Source organism: Entelurus aequoreus, linkage group LG04 (assembly GCF_033978785.1).
Source record: "Entelurus aequoreus isolate RoL-2023_Sb linkage group LG04, RoL_Eaeq_v1.1, whole genome shotgun sequence".
Taxonomy (NCBI): Eukaryota; Metazoa; Chordata; class Actinopteri; order Syngnathiformes; family Syngnathidae; genus Entelurus; species Entelurus aequoreus.
The window spans coordinates 34,874,867-34,896,073 of record NC_084734.1 but is presented as its reverse complement, the minus strand read 5'-3'; the positions used below and the strand labels follow the sequence as shown (position 1 = coordinate 34,896,073).

At 38.5% G+C, this 21,207-nt stretch overlaps 1 protein-coding gene and 1 long non-coding RNA gene across 2 annotated transcripts in view; one reads left to right on the top strand and one right to left on the bottom strand.

Moving 5' to 3' along the window:
• tbpl1 (TBP-like 1) overlaps positions 1-21,207 on the bottom strand; it is a 76,995-nt gene that overhangs the window by 37,762 nt on the left and 18,026 nt on the right. The window lies entirely within an intron of this gene.
• LOC133647815 (uncharacterized) lies at positions 9,189-9,640 on the top strand. The gene is made up of 2 exons (XR_009825783.1): positions 9,189-9,280; positions 9,382-9,640. It is a non-coding gene; the product is annotated as an uncharacterized LOC133647815 (long non-coding RNA).

The window sequence follows — 21,207 nt, the reverse complement described above, 5'->3', positions numbered from 1 at the left end:
AGCAACCCGAGCACTGCTGGAGGGCCACATCAACAATATTTCAATAAGATTTTGCTCAATATTATTTTTGATATATACCGTAAAATTAATAATAATAATAATAATAATAATAATACTTTCATTTAACCTAACTTAACTTTATCCCAAAAGCACTGCTTTGGAAATCATTTGTACCCGTTTCAGAGATCACATTTAGTTCCCCTTAACATCCTCATGTTGCACAATGAAATGTAAGCATAGGATGAAGTGTGCATTCCTGTAACTTTCTCTAGTAACAGCATTCCATGATTAATATAAATAAATTAACATTAATAATAAATGACTGTAAAATAAGCACACGTATGACTGAGGAGTCATAGTGTAACTTTGTGTGGTGTTTGAGTTGTCCGACTTTTTGTGTGGCCATAAACGCACCAGTGGTTTAGTGCTATGCGTGTTGGTGACAGATGACAAGTTGGTTTTGGCCTGGTTTGTACGGCAGAAAATGACTAGTTTTTCGAGATAGAAGTGTTTTACTCATGTTTTTGGTGTGGTTATGGCCGAATATAAGCAGTTTTGCTCAATAAAGTGATCGATATAATTCCTGTCCTCGAAGCATCTCGATAGACGTTAAAATAATTGAACGGTGTTCAATTGAACGGTGTTGACGAACACCGTTAGGGCAGCTTGTTGTCACTGTCACTCAAAGTTGCACTGCAAAATTACACAGAATAAATGTGTTTATTTTGTTTAGAATTCAGATGGGATTTGATTTGGTGCGCGGCATATATTTGCTGTGCGCAGAGGACGCTTGAGCAGTGCGCAATTGCGCAGGCGCGCACCTTAGAGGGAACGTTGCTTGGCAGTCCATGTCTTGTTGAAAACACAGCATTCGTCATCAACTTTTCTCTTTTTAGCGTCTCGGGTGTAAACCGTGCATCACTTGTCGCCAGAGGTGTGGACTCGAGTCACATGACTTGGACTCGAGTCAGACTCGAGTCATGAATTTGATGACTTTAGACTCGACTTGACAAAATGTAAAGAGACTTGCAACTCGACTTAGACTTTAACATCAATGACTTGTGACTTCACTTGGACTTGAGCCTTTTGACTTGACATGACTTGTTTCTTTCCCCAAAACCCAAAGCTTAAAAAGTTATTTGGGAGCGCTCCGTATCTTTCATTTTGTACGTGTCTGTCTATCAGCGTGTGTGCTGCTTGTCAGCTGGTGTGCTGTCAGTACAACAGCCAATCAAATTAGTTATACGTTGTTTTCATCACACAGCATTCATCCAATCAAATTGCAGGACAACCACCGAACAAGAGTTGTCAAACAATGCGGCAGAGAGAAACAATTATGCCAAAGTTGGTTTCGTTCGGGTATAAAAACTACGACTTGGTCAACAAAAAACGAATTGCGTATGCAAATCACGCAGTTCGAATATTACAGACGGAGACGCAACAACTTCCAACTTCGTTCGACATTTGAAGTTGCCCAAAGAAGGGTAAGTTTTGAATGTAAGATAACGTTTATTGGCTAAGTAACATGACTTTTAATTGCTGTGTAGTTAAATCAGTGAGGCTGTAAACTCACTGCTAACGTTATAACCATAGACATGTTTTAAGGGTACGCAGCATTGAGCGCTACTGCCTACTGGCGCAGACGAGACGCGGGGCAGCCATCTTGGAGTGGTGATCCGCTCCACTCAGTGCAATTCATTTGTCAGGAGCAATGAACTGTCAGCGCATTTAATTCATTTTACCTCACTGAATACCACTGATTTTCACGCATTTTTTTGTCATACGTGTAGCTATGATAACGGACACATGTTTTGGCAAGTTTTATTATTCATAGTTTGCTTAACAGTAATATAATATTCTTATACGCTATAAGTGACCAGACGTCCGAGATCAAAACTGGGAATATAATCCCAGAGAAGGGGGAAAAAACGGTAAGCTATTTTTAAATTGAAGAAACAATATGATTAGGTTATATATACATGCGTATATCCTACATAAACAATGTATGAATACATTAGATATCTATATATCCTAGGGACCTATAGACTGTATCTCTGTTGCTGCAGCAGCAGAGAGTTTATTCTGTCTTGACACTTTGTATTGATATTTTGTATTACATTCTTCCCTTAAATGATAATGTTTACAGTGATTGTTATGTATGTATTTTTTATGTATGTCGCTTTGGATAAAAGCGTCTGCCAAATACTTAAACATATATAAACACCTGAAAGTCTTTATTTCAGCTAAAACCACCAATTTGTTTCACTACATTCAGAATAAAACCAAATGCTGTTTTACCCAACAATGTTAGTATTAGAATATTGTTACTTGAAGACTTATTCCTGGTTATAATTATACTGTTAAGAAAGTATTGTCTTATATTTTGCCTAAAATGAGAATGCATCATAATCAGTGGCGGCTGGTGAATTTTGTTTTAGGTGGGGCTGAAAGTTTGTAAACCAAACCCCTGTAGGGGCGTCATCCTCCCCCAGAAGATTTATTTGTGATTTTCACATACAAATATTGAAGATCTTTGCTCCTTCTCAACTCTGTGGTAATATTATTTTCATAAAATACAACCAATAGTATGTTAATGTTTGTTTTTGCAAATGTGTTTATTCTGTAAAGGAATGAGTTAAATGTTTAAAATTGTTTAAACTATTAAAATTACTGTTAATAGTGCTGTTATGAATTGCAATGTCAGCACTATTTTTTTTCTGGCAATTTCAAATGCACTTGTTTTAATAAATAAATACAGCGTTTTAAAAGCATACACAATCTGTGTAAAAATATTAGTCTGTGGTTAAAAGGACTTGAAAGGACTCGAAACTCAAAATGCAGGACTTGTGACTTGACTTGAGACTTTCCAGTCTTGACTTTGGACTTGACTCGGGACTTGCCTGTCTTGACTCGGGACTTGACTCGAGACTTGAGGGCAAAGACTTGAGACTTACTTGTGACTTGCAAAGCAATGACTTGGTCCCACCTCTGCTTGTCGCTGTGCACCTTCACTCACAGGTTACACACGGACATACGCCCATAAATAACACTTTTCAAAATAAAAGCAGCACAGTTGTATTGCGCGCACGACATAGATGTTTTCTCAACTTTATTTTGTAAATTGGGATTGCAGCTGTTCACATTCACTCACAATCACGCACGCGCATACTGTACGTCCACACGGAAGTAATACAAATAACGCTTTTCAAAACAAAAGCAGCACCGTTGTATTGCACACTCGACATAGATACTTTTTAAAATTTATTTTGTAATTTCTGATTGGCCTCACGTGGGCCGGACAGGGACGCACAAAGGGCCGGATGTGGCCCGCGGGCCGCAGAATGCCCAGGTCTGGCCTATACACAACCGCCACCTAACGTCTTAGAATTGTAACAACATGCATTGTCTACTATATAATACTTGCAAATGAGACTCTGAAGTGTCATTAAAAACAAGATATGAGAACAGGACAGCACAGTTATTATAAGATCACCTGTTCAATGGGGGGCAAGGGGTGCGCGGCTGGCTCTCAGTGGGCAGTGGGTGCCAAGGCTTGATCGCTGCCCCACCGGCTTGTGTATGGATTTGTTGGTTAAAGTGTATGTATGTATGTGTGCATATATATATATATATATATATATATATATATATATATATATATATATATATATATATATATATATATATATATATATATATATATATATATATATATATATAGGTATATATATATATATATATACTGTATATATTTATATTAGGGATGTCCGATAATATCGGATCGCTGATATTATCGGCCGATAAATGCTTTAAAAATTAATATCGGAAATTATCGGTATCGGTTTCAAGATTATCGGTATCGGTTTCCGAAAGTAAAATTTGTGACTTTCTAAAACGCCACTTTGTACACGGACGCAGGAGCCAATTAATCCTTGAAGGCGCTGCCTTTGCGTACTGGCCCAGTCACATAATATCTACGGCTTGACACACGCACTAGCGAATCCAAGGCATACTTGATCAACAGCCATACAGGCCACACTGAGGGTGGCCGTATAAACAACTTTAACACTGTTACAAATATGCGCCACACAGTGAACCCACACCAAACAACAATGACAAACACTTTTCGGGAGAACATCCGCATCGTAACACAACATAAACACAACAGAACAAATACTCACAACCCCTTGCAGATGCTTGTTTTCATTCAGAAAAATCTACCTCTCACACGTGATGACAAGGAGAAAAAGAATTAGCCCACTCTTTGAGCTTCATCTGTTGCACAAATGGACTAATAGTCTGGACTGAGTGAAGCTGTTTTATTTATGTTTTGTGTCTTTTTTCCCCATGCACTTTAAAGGATGGCTGTGTTTTCTACTAGTCTAGACTGAAGCAGTTTTATTAATGTTCATGCACTTTAAAGGATGGCTGCGTTATTTACTAGTCTAGACTGAAGCATTTTTTTATTTTTGTGTCTTTCTTGTTTTTATTTGCACATTTTTGTTACTCATACGAATACGTTAAGAACAGGGCAGTTTGAGTTTATAGTACACTTTGGACTGAAGCTGTGTGCCTTCATTGTTTTTGTAGCTGTTGTTTTGAGGCATGTTTAAAAAAAAAAAGCACTTTGTGAAAGTCAAAGTACAGTGTTTCCCATAGTTGTAGTGGGTATCAGGATTATTTCAGGGAGAGCATGTCCCACATTCCAAGCTGCTGTTTTGAGGCATGTTAAAAAAAATAATGCACTTTGTGACTTAAATAATAAATATGGCAGTGCCATGTTGGCACTTTTTTCCATAACTTGAGTTGATTTATTTTGGAAAACCTTGTTACATTGTTTAATGCATCCAGCGGGGCATCACAACAAAATTAGGCATACTAATGTGTTAATTCCACGACTATATATACCGGTATCGGTTGATATCGGTATCGGTAATTAAGAGTTGGACAATATCGGAATATCGGATATCAGCAAAAAAGCCATTATCGGACATCCCTAAGAGATATATATATATATATATATATATATATATATATATATATATATATATATATATATATATATATATATATATATATATATATATATATATATATATATATATATATATATATATATACATGTGTGTATATATGTATATATATATAAATATATATATATATATATATATATATATATATATATATATATATATATATATATATATATATATATATATATATACAGACACATGTGTGTATATATACATATATATATATACATATATATATACATATATATATATATATATATATACATATATATATATATATATACACATATACATACATATATATATACATATACATATATATATACACATATATATATATACACACACACATATATATATATATATATATATATATATATATATATATATATATATATATATATATATATATATATATATATATATAAATATATATATATATATATATATATATATATATATATATATATATATATACACATACAGTCCTAGTCCCCACGTCTATTGTGGCAGCTTGGTGCACTGCAAAGTATTCCGCAATTTGGCCAGCTGCAGGGGTTGTGACCTTGTGTGTCAGCATGTCTGTGATTTTCTTTAAAAAACATTTTTTATATTTTATATTTTATTTATTTTTAAATTGTATTTTATTTATTATTATTATCATTATTATTTTAATCATTATTTAATTTTTTTTCTTATTATTATTTTTGTATAAAAAATGTTTTTTAATTAAAAAAAAATTTTCCTCCCTAAGGTGGAGGATTCGACAGGTCAGTTGCTGTATGTTCCATCTCCATCGTTGGGGTACCTGCAGGTGGGGTGGGTGGTTCCCGTAGCCCCGTGCTGGGGGTCCTGCGGTGACCGACTTGGCCTCTGGGACTTGCTTTCACTTTTACTATCATATTTGTACATATCCTATTTGCAGATACTGTTCTGTTGTTGTTATTTGTATTGTTGTATTTGTTGTTGTCTCTTTGTCTTATCCCCCTCTTGTCCCCCCTGTCTTCCTTTTTTTCTCTTTCTATCCCCTCCTGCTCCAGCCCGGCTGCGCCAAACATTGATATAAATCCATTTAATAAAATCAAATACAAATAAGCAATAAGAGAAGTATCCCACACTTCTCTTTTGTAAAGTAAATCCGTACAGCAAATATGGGCATCAATATCAACAATATGATTTGCCTGAGTAGCAGGACAGGACAAAAAAAATAAAATAAATTTAAAAAATAGGTTGAATTAACAAAAGGAAACCTTTTCTGCGTTCATTTTCAACATTCAAGCAAATGTCAATAAAAAAAACAGTTACCAACATTTTAACAGTAGATTTACCTGCTAAATAAAATTTCCCGACCTGGCCATACAATATGTTCTCTGTCCTAGTGTGGCCTTTGAAGGACAGTGTCCCATGTGTGGAAGCATGTATGCCCCCTCATCCCTGTTGATGGTGTTGGCCCATCGCTTCTTAATTCCCATAGCCACCTTCATCCATCTTTTCTATTAATTTCTTTCTGAATAAATGTTTTTTCCTTTGGTGCCAGTTGTTGTGTTGTGCTCTTCATATTTTTGTGTTCCAGAAGTCGGTCCGTCGCCGTATCTTGCTCCGCTGTCACTTCCGTTGTGTCTGTTGCGTCTTTTGTGGATTAAAGTTGTGTTGCAGCTTTATATTATGGTGTTGTGGCATTTGTATTTGTTGTGACTTTTGCAATCGTACTGTAGCTCAAAGTTGTTGTGTTGTCATTTATGATGTTGTCTTTTCTCGTTTGCGTTTGTAGTGATTTTTCTCGGCCACCGTAGTTATCCGCCATTCTTGTTTTGCTGACTGATGGCGATGACGCCACAGACAGGCAGACAGACTTGATTAAACGTCCTTATTATTAAAAGTGCTAAATTTTATATAAAGTCTGCCGTTCTTAAATCCAATGTTTTCCTTTTGCTAGTATCAATAAAATCGATCTATTCCCTATTACAGACTTGCGTAAAATACGGCCCGCGAGCCACATGCGGCCCGTTATTATTTTCAATCCGGCTCGTCGGACGTTCTACATAATTTTTTAGACCTTTGACATCAAAACAGTGCTGTTTTTAAATGATAAGTCTTGAACTATTTCAATGGTTGAAATCTGCACTTTTGAGTGTTATACGGGTTATTATGGTAATTTACGTCACAGCAGCTCAGACGAGGAACAAAGCAGAGTGGGCGGGGTTTGCATGTGTCAGGAACAGATGCGGAAGCAAATTTGTACAACAAATGTCTGCATAAAAGTGATAATATATCATATTGTAGGTGTTTTGTGTGTTTCACTTGATTGTAAAATATACACAACTATCGAGGAGCTGGTCTGAGTAGTATAAGAGGAGCGATGTTCATGTGTTGTTAATATTCAGTGTTTTATTGTTCATAGTTAATATTGTAAATCCCACTTTCTTTATTTTCATGTACATTTTTGGTGTCACATTCAGTTAAAAAAACTGTAAAATTCTGTTCTGTTTTTTTTTAGGTGGTCTGTCATAACGTTTTTAGAATTCTATCGGACATTGTGACTTTTGGTATTAGTGTTCCGGAAAAAAAGGGACCCCAAAACACATACTGTACAGTAGATTTTTACAGCTTAATGTGTACATATAGTTTATACACAAATACACACCTTGGCCCCCCAGACACTTTTTTTTATCTCAATTTGGCCCTCGAGTCAACATATTTGCCCAGCTCTGCCCTATTAGAACGATGTTGGATCGATACCTATCTTCCGGAAGGCAAACTGGCCGAGTACAGATCGATGTAGTTGAATCTAAGGAAAATAAATCGATGTATCGTTACAAGCCTAGCTTAAAGCATTGAAAAAGTAAGGGCGAGTAGTCCAAAAATTACAAAAAAATTCCGGGATGGATCATAGCAAGAAATGTGAAAAAATCTAAACCTATTTTACATTTAATAAAAACCATGACAACTAAAAAGCGAATTTGTACATTTGAAGAGTTGTATGTTTCCCCCAATCCTGAGGGGGGCAGCAATGTACATTACAGAGTGGCAGACAGCTAACAAAAACATAAAAACAATCTCTGCTTACACAATTTAACAGTTTGTTTCTCAGGCCGTTAACAAAGTTAGGTGGAATATGCTTTAGTATAAAAGAAACTGTTATTAATAATACAAGGTTATGAAAACATTACCCTCATTGTGATGTCATGCATACACGTAAAACCATAAGTCAGTAGGGTAAAAAAAGACGGAAAGATAAGTTTGACAAATCAATCTACATGTTTGTGTGTCTGTTTCTCATGCGTTATCATTCATTGCTTGTGTAAACACGCATCACAGCGTGAACTTTCTATGTGCGGCGAGCACCTGCATGTCGGCACAGCCAAGAGCCATGTGTGGACGTGCTCTCACCATCGGGCCGGCCACATGTGCACGAGTGCGAGGGGAGCGGACCTGACGGCCCGTTTGGAGCAGCAGATAAATGATCTGCCGGGTTTATTATCTTTAATTAGCATCCTAGGTGAAAAAGATAGATAAGAGCGCCATTTAGCTGATGGATGTGATCTGTGTTTTTCTCCTAAAGCAAGAAGACGGTTGTTGCAGAAGAGCAGGAGGACAGTGTCATCAGTACAGCACAGGTTCAGTTTTCCGGTATTTTGATCTCTCTTACCTCCACTAAGCACAAAGGGGTGAGAAAAACTACTTTTGTTTATTGGTTTGTTAGCAGGATCACAAAAACTAAATTGGCAATTCTTTTTTTTTTTTTTGTAGAAAGGTGGCTTGTACCTTTAGTTGAGCTGTTACAGTCACTTCCATTGGGTTTAAGTGCCGTGGTTCGGGGAAAAAGTTTAGCGGCTAAGGAAGCTAATAGACGTACCATAAATGCTCCAATTAATGCCTCTGTTCAATTAATTGCTGAGTTGCCGATTGTTGCGGGGTTCATTGTCTACAAAGCCAAATAACTGCAGGGTTATGGAAGTAGCCTTGGGTCAAAAAAAACAACGGTTGCTGTAGGCAACCTACTGATGTTGATGATGTTTACATTAATATAACATTGAGCGCTTTAAAATGTTGGTGTTGCAGCGCGGATTCGAACCCAAGATTTTCCCTCAGCAAGATCACACTCCCTGTCTGGCAGCATGTCAGGACACGCCCCCACCGATTGCATCACGCCCTCTCTTCATCAGCACACCTGGCAGTAATCAGGAGGACAGCATAAGAACCAGTCACTCCTTGGGACCTACGCCGGAACGTCGTTAACTCTTGTAGTAAGCATTACGTCTCTGGCTTCCCTCTCGTTGTCCTCGCCTTGCTTTTGTCTTTTGCCCGTTTTTGTCTTGTTGACTTATGTCCCTTGTTCTCCTTGCAGTTGCCTCTCTCAATCCTCGATCACTCGTTTTGGACTTGGACATTGTTGCTTGCCGCCTGCCTTCGACCACCTGCCTGTCCCCGGATCTCCCTTGTGCCTACCCTCTTGGTCAGACAAACTTTTCATCCATCACGCATGTACAACATCCTCTTGAATTATTTACATGGTTAATTCTACACTTAATCCTGCAACCAACACTTAGAGTAGCATACACATCCCACACAATCATCAAAGGTTACAATAAACCTGGTAACCTTAAGCTCTTCGTGGTGTTGTCTCCTTCCAACCCTCACGTACATAACAGTTGGTCACTCCATTTGGCTGTTGGTGTGTTTCCAATGAACCCATCAGCACAGTGTTGGGTGTGGTGCATCTCCGGTAAGCGCCGCTTCTAACAAATTAGACCATCACATTTTATTATACTTATCTGGTACTTTTTGGAACTGGTTCTGCTCTTATCTCACATACATAGTGTAAGTGAAGAGAATCCTATTTATATAAAGTTTTCCTCTAGTGACCCAAAGTGCTTTACATAGTGAAACCTACTATCTCCATCCTATGTGTCAAAGTCAAGGCCCGCGGGCCAGATGAATTATCTATGGCCCCCGGGATGATATTTGATTAGTATTGGAACCGGCCCGCAGACCGCAGCCGCCTGCTGCTGTTTTACACTCACCAATACTCCATCAGTGTTGGCGCTAGGAATTTTTGGGGTCCAACTTTTTTGTAACCGTTTTGGAAAACAAATGATAAATGTATGCATTATCCTGTTATATCTCACATTCTATATTGTGTTTTGGAAAAAGGTTGTCATAAACGTTACTTAATTCATTAAAAAAAAAAATACAAAAGAAAACACCTTTTTATGCATACGTAAATGTATTCAGTTATAAACATTCATTCACTTTCTTCTTTCCTTCATGGATCTAAACTTTACCGCTGCCTGTATTTTTTTCTATATTATTATTGTAATATTTTCAGAATGTGTTTGTTCTATTTTTGGCCAAAGTAAGACAAAGAAAACAATCTGAAGTTGTCTTTATTTTTTAGTTTTAATGCCATGGTTTTAATAGTGCGGCCCGTGTGTGCACAGATTTTCCTCCGTGCGGCCTCTGAGCTAAAATGAGTTGACACCCCTGATCTACATCTTTAAGTTACATTTAAACCAGTGTGGGTGGCACTGGGAGCAGGTGGGCAAAGTGTCTTGCCCAAGGCATGGCAGTGACTGGGATGCCCGAAGCGGTGGTCGAACCTGGAACCCCCAAGTTGCTGGCACGGCTGCTCTACCAAGCCACACCGCCCCAGTATAGATACATGTTCCTCAGGATCCAATGAAATCAGGTGTGGAGTTCACCAAAGCTCAATTTTTAGGTTCTATTCTTTTTAAACTTTACTCGCAGCCTCTCGGGAACGTCATCAGAAGATTCCACAGTTACACCGTTGATACATGGTTGTATAGTAGATACCCTTTTTTAACTGCATTTTAGACATCAAGTCATGGATGGCGGGGAATTGCCTACGACTTAACTAGGACCAGACAGAGGTTTTAGTCATGAGCCGTGAAGACCAGAGGGAGAAACTTTTACCAAAATTAGAAGATTTTAAACCAACACAGTCTACTATGGCCCCCACCTGTGGAGCCGCCAGCCAGAGGGCCTCAGGACTGCAGAGACTGTTGATATTTTGAAAAAGGTTTAAAGGCATATTTTTTAAATCAGGCTATTTATTACTATGTTAGTTTTACTACTTTATGTAAGATAGTATGTCAAATATTTTTATGTTTTAATTTTTAAGAGAGCGGGACACGGAGATTGAGCCCATTGTCCGAGAATGTTGCAAGTTGTGAAATAAAGAAAAACTAACTGAGAATCTCTCTGTTTCCATTCCTTGAAATGTTACAATATTGACGGCCGGCACAGCACAGAGATGGTCCAGGGTGTTGACGTTACGTATCTTGCAGGTAATTATTTGGCGGGCAGCCGTGACTCGTGCATTGTTTTAAACATAAACACAAACATATATCTACGTCTATTCTGGTCTCCAGTTACATTATTAACATAATAAGTGCGTGACTTTTTTCATGGACAACCCCGTCTTGTGTCTTTTTAAAGACAAAAACCGTCAACTGATTTTTTGTTTGGCGCGATAACTGGTTTATGTGTCTACACTCGATTAACCTAAGGATTTACAGATGGATCTTATCGATTGAGGGAGGCTGTAACCGGCGTAGCCGAACCAGCCACTTCTCGAACCAGATATCCAGTTGCTTCGGTTTATTTTTAACAACCCTAGTAGATAGAATCATGTTATATAGAAAATAAGCAAATTAACAGTTATTTAGCAAGTAAACTAATAATAGTTTTGAGAAAACAATGCAACCGTGAATGACGGAATATAATACTGCATATGTCAGTGTGTGTATGCTAACACTTTGCACCAAAAGTTGTTACTAAAGTACAAAACCCAAAACCAGTGAAATTGGCACGTTGTGTAAATCGTAAATAAAAACATAATACAATGATTTGCAAATCCTTTTCAACCTATATTCAATTGAATAGACTGCAAAAACAAGATGCTTAACGTTCAAACTGGAAAAGTTTGTTATTTTTTGCAAATATTAGCTCATTTGGAATTTGATGCCTGCAACATGTTTCAAAAAAGCTGGCACAAGTGGCAAACAAGACTGAGAAAGTTGAGGAATGCTCATCAAACAATTATTTGGAACATCCCACAGGTGAACAGGCTAATTGGGAACAGGTGGGTGCCATGATTGGGTATAAAAGCAGCTTCCATGAAATGCTCAGTCATTCACAAACAAGGATGGGGCGAGGGTCACCACTTTGTCAACAAATGCGTGAGCAAATTGTCGAATAGTTTAAGAACAACATTTCTCAACAAGCTATTGCAAGGAATTTAGTGATTTCACCATCTACGGTCCCTAATATCATCAAAAGGTTCAGAGAATCTGGAGAAATCACTGCACGTAGGCAATGGTATTACGGACCTTCGATCCCTCAGGCGGTACTGCATCAAAAAGCGACATCGGTGTGTAAAGGATATCACCACATGGGCTCAGGAACACTTCAGAAAACCACCGTCAGTAGCTACAGCTTGTCACTACATCTGTAAGTGCAAGTTAAAACTACTATGCAAAGCGAAAGCCATTTATCAACAACACCTAAAAACGTCGCTGGGTTTTGTAAAAAAAAAAAAAATCCTTTTGAGAGCCTACGTCCTCTGCAGTAGACATTTGTGGACATGCACAACAGAGCAATTGTTTTGTGAAATTTGTAACTGTCACAAAAGAAATAAACTACAAACAAACGTTCACTGCAGAGGACGCTGGTTCTCAGTAGGACACATAGACTACATTCACACTGCAGAGTGGTATGTCCAATTCAGATTTTTTTGTCAAAGCCGATCTTTTTAGCGGCCGTTCACATTTTATCAAAAAAATTCAATTTTTAATATTAATGCAATCTGACTCACATGTGTACATAACGTCGCACACACTTCAGTGTTTATGGAAGCAAACGTGACTTCCAGTACTTCAGTACTGGCGCATATGTGGCAATTTCAAGGATTTTGTGCAATCAAAGTCAACATTTTCTGACCTGAATAATTGCACGTAGAAGATCTATGTCTGCTTGAATCTTGTGTCTGTGGGCGAGCAGTCGGAGACATGGGAGAGTGGTGGAACTTTCACGCGAGTTCCTAAAACATATTATTTTCATCCGTTTTTGGCTCTTTTGTCAACTATTTATTTTGTAAACGCTTATCACTTTTTGATGACGTTCTGGTTGGATGAATGCGACCTGAGCGCAGTAGTGTTCACATTAAGGACGCATCCCAAATACAGTATATCCGATTTATTTCCACAGACGAAAGAGGCCTGAGTTGAGTATGAAAAATTCGGAATTGCACTGTTCACACTAACATGATTAAATCTGATACAGGTCGCAAATGGGCAAAAAAAAAATCGGAATTAACCTGCAGTGTGAACAAGGCCATAGTCTTAAATTTAAAAAATAACCACTCCATTTATCGGCCTCTTCCAATTAACACTCTGGTTTTATTGCCGCTTTCATAAAAAACTAAACAATAATGAGAACATTTTAGGGTTGTACGGTATATCAGTACAAGTATAGTACCGCGATACTAATGAATCATATTCGGTACTATACTGCCTCTAAAAAGTACCGGTCGCCGCCCCCCCTTTTTTTTAACGGGCATGACGGCGCGTCGTCACGTCATGACATTGCTAGTTTTCCGAACAGATGAGCATGTTTGGCAGCGCACAATCACAGAGTACTTACAAACAGACACAGTGTGTAGACCAGTGGTTCTTAACCTTGTTTGAGGTACCGAACCCCACCAGTTTCATATGTGCATTCACCGAACCCTTCTTTAGTAAAAAATTAAGTTTTTTTTATTTAATTCAAAACAAAGTTAGATGGTTTTTTTTACTGCTGCACAAAATGAACCGTTCAAAGAACAAAACCAACACAGTGCATAAACTCACAACAAATTACACACCTGCAAATCAGATGGAAAATTAGAGGGAACATTGTTTGGGAGTATCCATAGTACGCCGATAGGGAGAAGTTTTTATTTACAAGATGAGTCCGGTGTGTCTTGACCTCCGCGGCGGAGGCTCCATCGAACCCCTGAGGCCGACTCACCGAACCCCTGGGGTTCGATCGAACCCAGGTTAAGAACCACTGGTGTAGACAGAAAAGGGAGAACGGACGTATTTTGGCTTAAAAACTTAAGATAAAGATGAAGTTATAACACTGAAACACTCTCAGGAAGAGGTGCTTTAAGACATGGCTGGCTAGCTAGCAGCTAACGTCAAGCCGCAGTCTGCAGTGTTTTAGCTACTTCTAAATCACTAATCCTCGCCTCCATGGCGACAAATAAAGTAAGTTTCTTACAAGTATCATCCCCGCAGTACGAGGAATAGCTCAACATGCTTCACTACACACCGTAGCTCACCGGCGTCACAATGTAAACAAACGCCATGGGTGGATCTACACCTGACATCCACTGTAATGATACCAGGTACAAGAGCGTATCTAGTCGATACTACTATGATTACATCGATATTTTTCTTAGCATTACAAAATCTTTTTTCCTTATTTAAAAATGTATATAATGTTTAGAAACTCAAGGAATATGTCCCTGGACACATGAGGACTTAAATTATGACCACTGTATGATCCTGTAACTACTTGGCATCGAGTCGATACCCAAATTTGTGGTATCATCCAAAACTAATGGAAAGTATCAAACACAAGAAGAATAAGTGATTATTACATTTTAACAAAAGTGTAGATTAAGGCTGCAGCTAACGATTATTTTTCTATCGATTAATCTATAGATTATTTTTTTCGATTTATCGGTTAATCTATAGATTTTTTTTTGATTAATCTATAGATTATTTTTCCTTTTACCGATTATTTTTTTATTTAAAATGAAGATGAAAAAATAAATGTAGGCCCGTTTTTTCAAAAGGCATGGCTTTTATTTACAAAAAAAAAGAAGGCCCCACTATGGACTGGACTTTCGCTGATGTGTTGGATCCACTGTGGACTGGACTTTCACATTATTATGTCAGACCCACTCGACATCCATTGCTTTCGGTCTCCCCTAGGGGGGGGGTTACCCACATATGCGGTCCTCTCCAAGGTTTCTCATAGTCATTCACATTGACGTACCACTGGGGTGAGTTTTCCTTGCCCGTATGTGGGCTCTGTACCGAGGATGTCGTTGTGGCTTGTACAGCCCTTTGAGACACTTGTGATTTAGGGCTATATAAATAAACATTGATTGATTGATTGATTGAAGTATGGCCACTCAGTCAACATTGACAACAACATGACAAAATATTCTGTAACAATGTAAACATTTAAAACTTTTAACATTTTACAAAATTAAAAGTAGCTTATTTGCTTTTTAATGTGCAAATATAAAAGTAAACATCCAGTGCAAATCTTAATATTCTGCAATAGTATAAGCATTTCAAAAGTAAAAGTATTGCTTATTTTGCTTTAAAATGTGCAAAAATAAAGATAAACATCCAATACAAAAAAGTGCAAAACGAAATATTCTGTAACAACAGTGTAAACATTTCAACAAAAGTGAAAGTATTGCTTATTTGCTAAAATGTGCAAAAATAAAGATAAACATCCAATACAAAAAAGTGCCAATCTAAATATTCTGGAGCACTGTAAACATTAAGTATTGCTTTTAAAATGTGCAAAATAAACATCCAGTCCAACACAGTACACAATAACCAATTCTACTCATTCCAGTGAGTGACTAACAGTTGTAATGAAGAAAGGTTAGCATGTCTACATGCTCTGGTTCTTTTCTTGTTTACAATATTCCCAGCAGCTGAAAATAGGCGCTCAGAAGGGGTCGATGTGGCTGGAACTGAGAGGTTATTAGCCTTCACCTCAAGCCAGGACTGCGAGTGAGCTGAGCTGCAGTTTAAGTTTCTAGAAGGTCAACGGGCTCATAGTGATGTTACTAGTAGTTGACTGGGAGGTGTTTATTATCATTTGGGGAGAGTCCGCTGCCTGATGCTCACCTGCTAAACACCTATCTGCTCCACGCTGAAGCGCTGACTACATGCGCTCTGAATACGCACTGCTGATTGGCTGGTAACGTTTTGAATACGCACTGCTGATTGGCTGATAACGCTTTGTATAACGCTTTGTGTGTACCAATCAGATGGTTGTGTGGGTGGGACAATGCTGCGTGCTGAGAAAGAGGCAGAAGGAGCAAAGCAGCTTGTTAACACTTTAGCTTTAGCTTAGAAACTCGTTCGGTACACCCCCGTACCGAACTGAAAGCCCCGTACCGAAACGGTTCAATACAAAACACGTACCGTTACACCCCTAGCAGATACAAATGACACATTCATGTTTTTGTGTAATGATGACAACGTATGCTCACGCGGACGAATGACTAGTTGATGGTTGATGGTTTTCTTTTCAAATGTTCGTTCATAGCCGTTGTGATGCTATGATAGGCCATTTCCGCTCGACACAGCGTGCATACAACAACATTATTAGGCCGTGTATTGAAATACTCCCACACTTTTGACGACTTTTGGCGTGATTTTTCCCCCTCGCTCGCACCGTCTGCTTTGCGGTCCGCCATGACGGTAGTGTGACGTAAATATGCGACGCGTCGACGCACAAAAACGGCGTCGACGTATTTACGTAACCGATGACGTCGACTATGTCGACGCGTCGTTTCAGCCTTAGTGTAGATACAACATGTTAAAAGAGAAAGTAAGCAGATATTAACAGTAAATGAACAAGAGGATTAATAATTCATTTTCTACCACTTGTCCTTAATAATTTTGACAAAAAAATATAATGGAAAATGACACAATATGTTAACGCATACGTCAGCAGACAAATTAAGAGCCTTTGTTTGCTTACTTACTACTAAAAGACAAGTTGTCTTGTATGTTCACTATTTTATTTAAGGACAAAATTGCAATACGAAACATATGTTTATTGCATCGTAAGATTTTTTGTTAAAATAAAGCCAATAATGACATTTTTTTTGGTGCCCTTTTTTTAGAAAAGTACCGAAAAGTATTGAAATACATTTTGGTATCGTGACAAACCTAGAACATTTATAGTATGTTTGTGTGTAACTGCTTTTCCACATTACTGTAGTTTTAGCTTGCAATGCTTCCCTGAGCACACAGCAAAGGGGCACATCTGTTTGCAATTAGAGCACAAAGGCAAGATGCTTCAGCGTCTGTCCTCTGCTACTAAGTGGACCGGAGCTTGGCTCGCAGTCGCACGTACAAACAAACACGTGCACACACTAATGAAGCTAATACGCACACACCAAGGCACTTGTCTGCTTCCTGCCTTAAGTCTTGGGGTTCAGAGGATTGTCGGGGGTCCCTGGAGATCTGTGTGTGTGTGTCTATGGACAAGTGTGTGTGTGTGTGTGTGTGTGTCAGAGCCGCTTTTTATCACAAGTCACATCTCACCCCTTAGTCATCTCCTGTTGGCCTCCGGTAGCATTATGTGTGTGTCTCATGGGACGACTGATACACTCTCGTGAAAACACAGATTAGGTGGAAATGTCATGTGAGAGGGTGCCACTAAGGTCGTCCACTGCCATCATTCACTGGACCTGCCACTGCATGTCCGTGTTTTTATCTACACTTTGATTGTATTATTTTGACGGCAACCATATTTGGTAACAAAATGGTTAAAGGCCTACTGAAATGAGATTCTCTTATTTAAACGGGGATAGCAGATCCATTCTATGTGTCATACTTGATAATTTCGCGATATTGCCATATTTTTGCTGAAAGGATTTAGTAGAGAACATCGACGATAAAGTTCGCAACTTTTGGTCGCTGATAAAAAAAGCTTTGCCTGTACCGGAAGTAGCGTTACGTCACAGGTTGTGGAGCTCCTCACATCTGCACATTGTTTACAATCATGGCCACCAGCAGCGAGAGCGACTCGGACCGAGAAAGCGACAATTTCCTCATTAATTTGAGGGAGGATGAAATATTTGTGGATGAGGAAAGTGAGAGTGAAGGATTAGAGGGCAGTGGAAGCGATTCAGATAGGGAAGATGCTGTGAGAGGTGGGTGGGACCTGATATTCAGCTGGGAATGACTAAAACAGTAAATAAACACAAGACATACAGTATATATACACTATTAGCCACAACACAACCAGGTTTATATTTAATATGCCACAAATGAATCCCACATAACAAACACCTCCCCCCTCCCATCCATATAACCCGCCAATACAAATCAAACACCTGCACAACACACTCAATCCCACAGCCCAAAGTACCGTTCACCTCCCCAAAGTTCATACAGCACATATATTTCCCCAAAGTTACATACGTGACATGCACATAGCGGCACGCACGGACGGGCAAGCGATCAAATGTTTGGAAGCCGCAGCTGCGTACTCACGGTAGCGCGTATCCAACTCAAAGTCCTCCTGGTAATAGTCTCTGTTGTCCCATCTCCACAAGCATGCGTATCCAACTCAAAGTCCTCCTGGTAAGAGTCTATGTTGTCCCAGTTCTCCACAGGCCAATGGTAAAGCTTGACTGTCATTGTTTGGGAATGTAAACAATGAAACACCGGCTACGACGTAGCCGCTACGCGTTTGTGTTGCTGCAGCCGGCCGCTAATACACCGCTTCCCACCTACAGCTTTCTTCTTTGCTATCTCCATTGTTCATTAAACAAATTGCAAAAAATTCACCAACACAGATGTCCAGAATACTGTGGAATTTTGCGATGAAAACAGACGACTTAATAGCTGGCCACAATGGTGTCCCAAAATGTCCGCTACAATCCGTGACGTCACGCGCAAACGTCATCATGCCGAGACGTTTTCAGCAGGATATTTCGCGGTACATTTAAAATTGCACTTTATTAATCTAAACCGGCCGTATTGGCATGTGTTGCAATGTTAAGATTTCATCATTTATATATAAACTATCAGACTGCGTGGTCGGTAGTAGTGGGTTTCAGTGATTGTAGATATTGGTAATAAAGAAAAAGCTAGAAACAAATGAAATTCAGGATGTCCCTAAAGTCTGGACACAAAGAGATTAGGTGCCATTTTGGTTGTAATGCTCTCCAAATAAAACTTACATTTGCGTCTTTTTACAACTCTAAATCTGATAATACAAATATTAAACTACTGAAAATGTGTATTGATCCACTTCAGGCAACTTTATTTTATTTTTGTATAGGGCTTATAAATCGGGCATGACTCATTAGTAACAAGACTGAAAGTAACAGGTGTGACTTTTTAAGCATGGGATTAGCAAATACATGAAAGGAAGGAACATGGCATTTATGCTAATAGCACGTGGGCACTAATAAGATCCATCCATCTATCCATCCATTTTCTACCGCGTGTCCCTTAAGTGGTCGCGGGGGGTGCTGGAGCCTATCCCAGCTGCATTCTGGCGGAAGGCGGGGTACACCCTGGACAAGTCACCACCTCATCGCAGGGCCAATCATTTTAAAAAATAACTAATAACATCAACACAATAATTTAGGTAACAGAACTGTGCTGAGATTTTACTATCACTCCTCGTAATAGTAAAGTATCATCAGCTATACAGAACAATAATTTACTTTTGGCCTACAGAGAATTGATGCAACTTCCTATTAACCATGTGACTGGTGGAATATTCCAAATTTTTCAGAGGGGGGTAATGTGTAAGGGTAACATGAGACACAACTAAAGTGTGAATTTTAACTACAGTATATTGTTTTGTTTTGGGGTTTTTTATAAGAAAATAAACCTAAAAGTATAGTTGGGATAAGAAGTAACACAGTATATGTAAAAACATTTCTAAAGGACAATGATTATTCAGTATTTCGTAGTCAAGTCTAATTTTAGGAAAGTGGTAAAGGTAACTCATTCTAGTTTTCAAGGCAGTCTGAATAATTGTTTTAAATGGTATTAATTAAATCTGTCATCAGATCAATGTGAAGGACACTTTGCTTAATTAAATATGTGCTTTGCAGTCAATTGTATCCTGTATTTATACATTGGATTTTCCTGAGGCGTACCGACCCTATTTTTGTTAATATTACAATTGAATAAAATGTTAAAATGTTTTAAAAATACTTTTTGCATTTTTATACTCTGTATTATAACTTGAGGGACACAAGTTACAAAAACAGTTTATTATACTGATACATATGATTATGAATTTACAGTGCATCCGGAAAGTATTCAGTGCTTCAGTTTTTCCACATTTTGTTATGTTACAGCCTTATTCCAAAGCTGAATATATATATATGTTTTACCTCAAAAATCTACAGACAACACACCATAATGACAACGTGAAAATATGTTTTTTTTTGCAAATGTATTTGAAAAAAAAAACTAAAAAATCACATGTGTAAGTATTCACAGCCTTTGCTCAACTCCTTTTTGATGCACCTTTGGCAGCAATTACAGCCTCAAGTCTTTTTGAATACGGTGCCACAATCTTGGCACACTACTTTGGGCAGGTTTGCACATTCCTTTTTGCAGCACCTCTCAAGCTCCATCAGGTTGGATGGGAAGTGTTGGTTTTCATCAAGAATTTCTCTTTACATTGCTGCATTCATCTTTCCCTCTATCCTGACTAGTCTCCCATTTCCTGATGCTGAAAACCAGCCCCATAGCATGATGCCGCCACCACCATACTGCACTGTAGGGATGATATTGTCCTGGTGATGAGCGGTGACTTTTTTCTTCCAAACATGATGCCTGGCATTCACGCCAAAGAGTTCAATTTTAGTCTCATTAGACCAGGGAATTTTTTTTCTCATGGTCTGAGAGTCTTTCATGTGCATTTTGGCAAACTTTTTACTAAAAAAAAGGCTTCTATCTGGTCACTCTACCAGGCAGGCCTGATTGGTGGATTGCTGCAGAGATGGTTGTCCTTCTGGAAGGTTCTCCTCTCTCCACAGAGGAATGCTGTAGCTCTGACAGAATGACCATCGAGTTTTTGGTCACCTCCCTGACTAGACTAAGATGAATGCAGCAATGTACAGAGACATCCTGGTGGAAAACCGACGCTTTGCATCCAACCTGATGGAACTTGAGAGGTCCTGCAAAGAGGAATGGGTGAAACGTCCAAAGATAGGTGTGCCACGCTTGTGGCATCGTATTCAAAAAGACTTGAGGCTGTAATTGCTGTCAAAGGTGCATCAACAAAGTATTGAGCAAAGGCTGTGAATACTTACAGTATGTACATGTGATTTTGGAGTAAGGCTATGACAGAACAAAATGGGGTGTGCTGG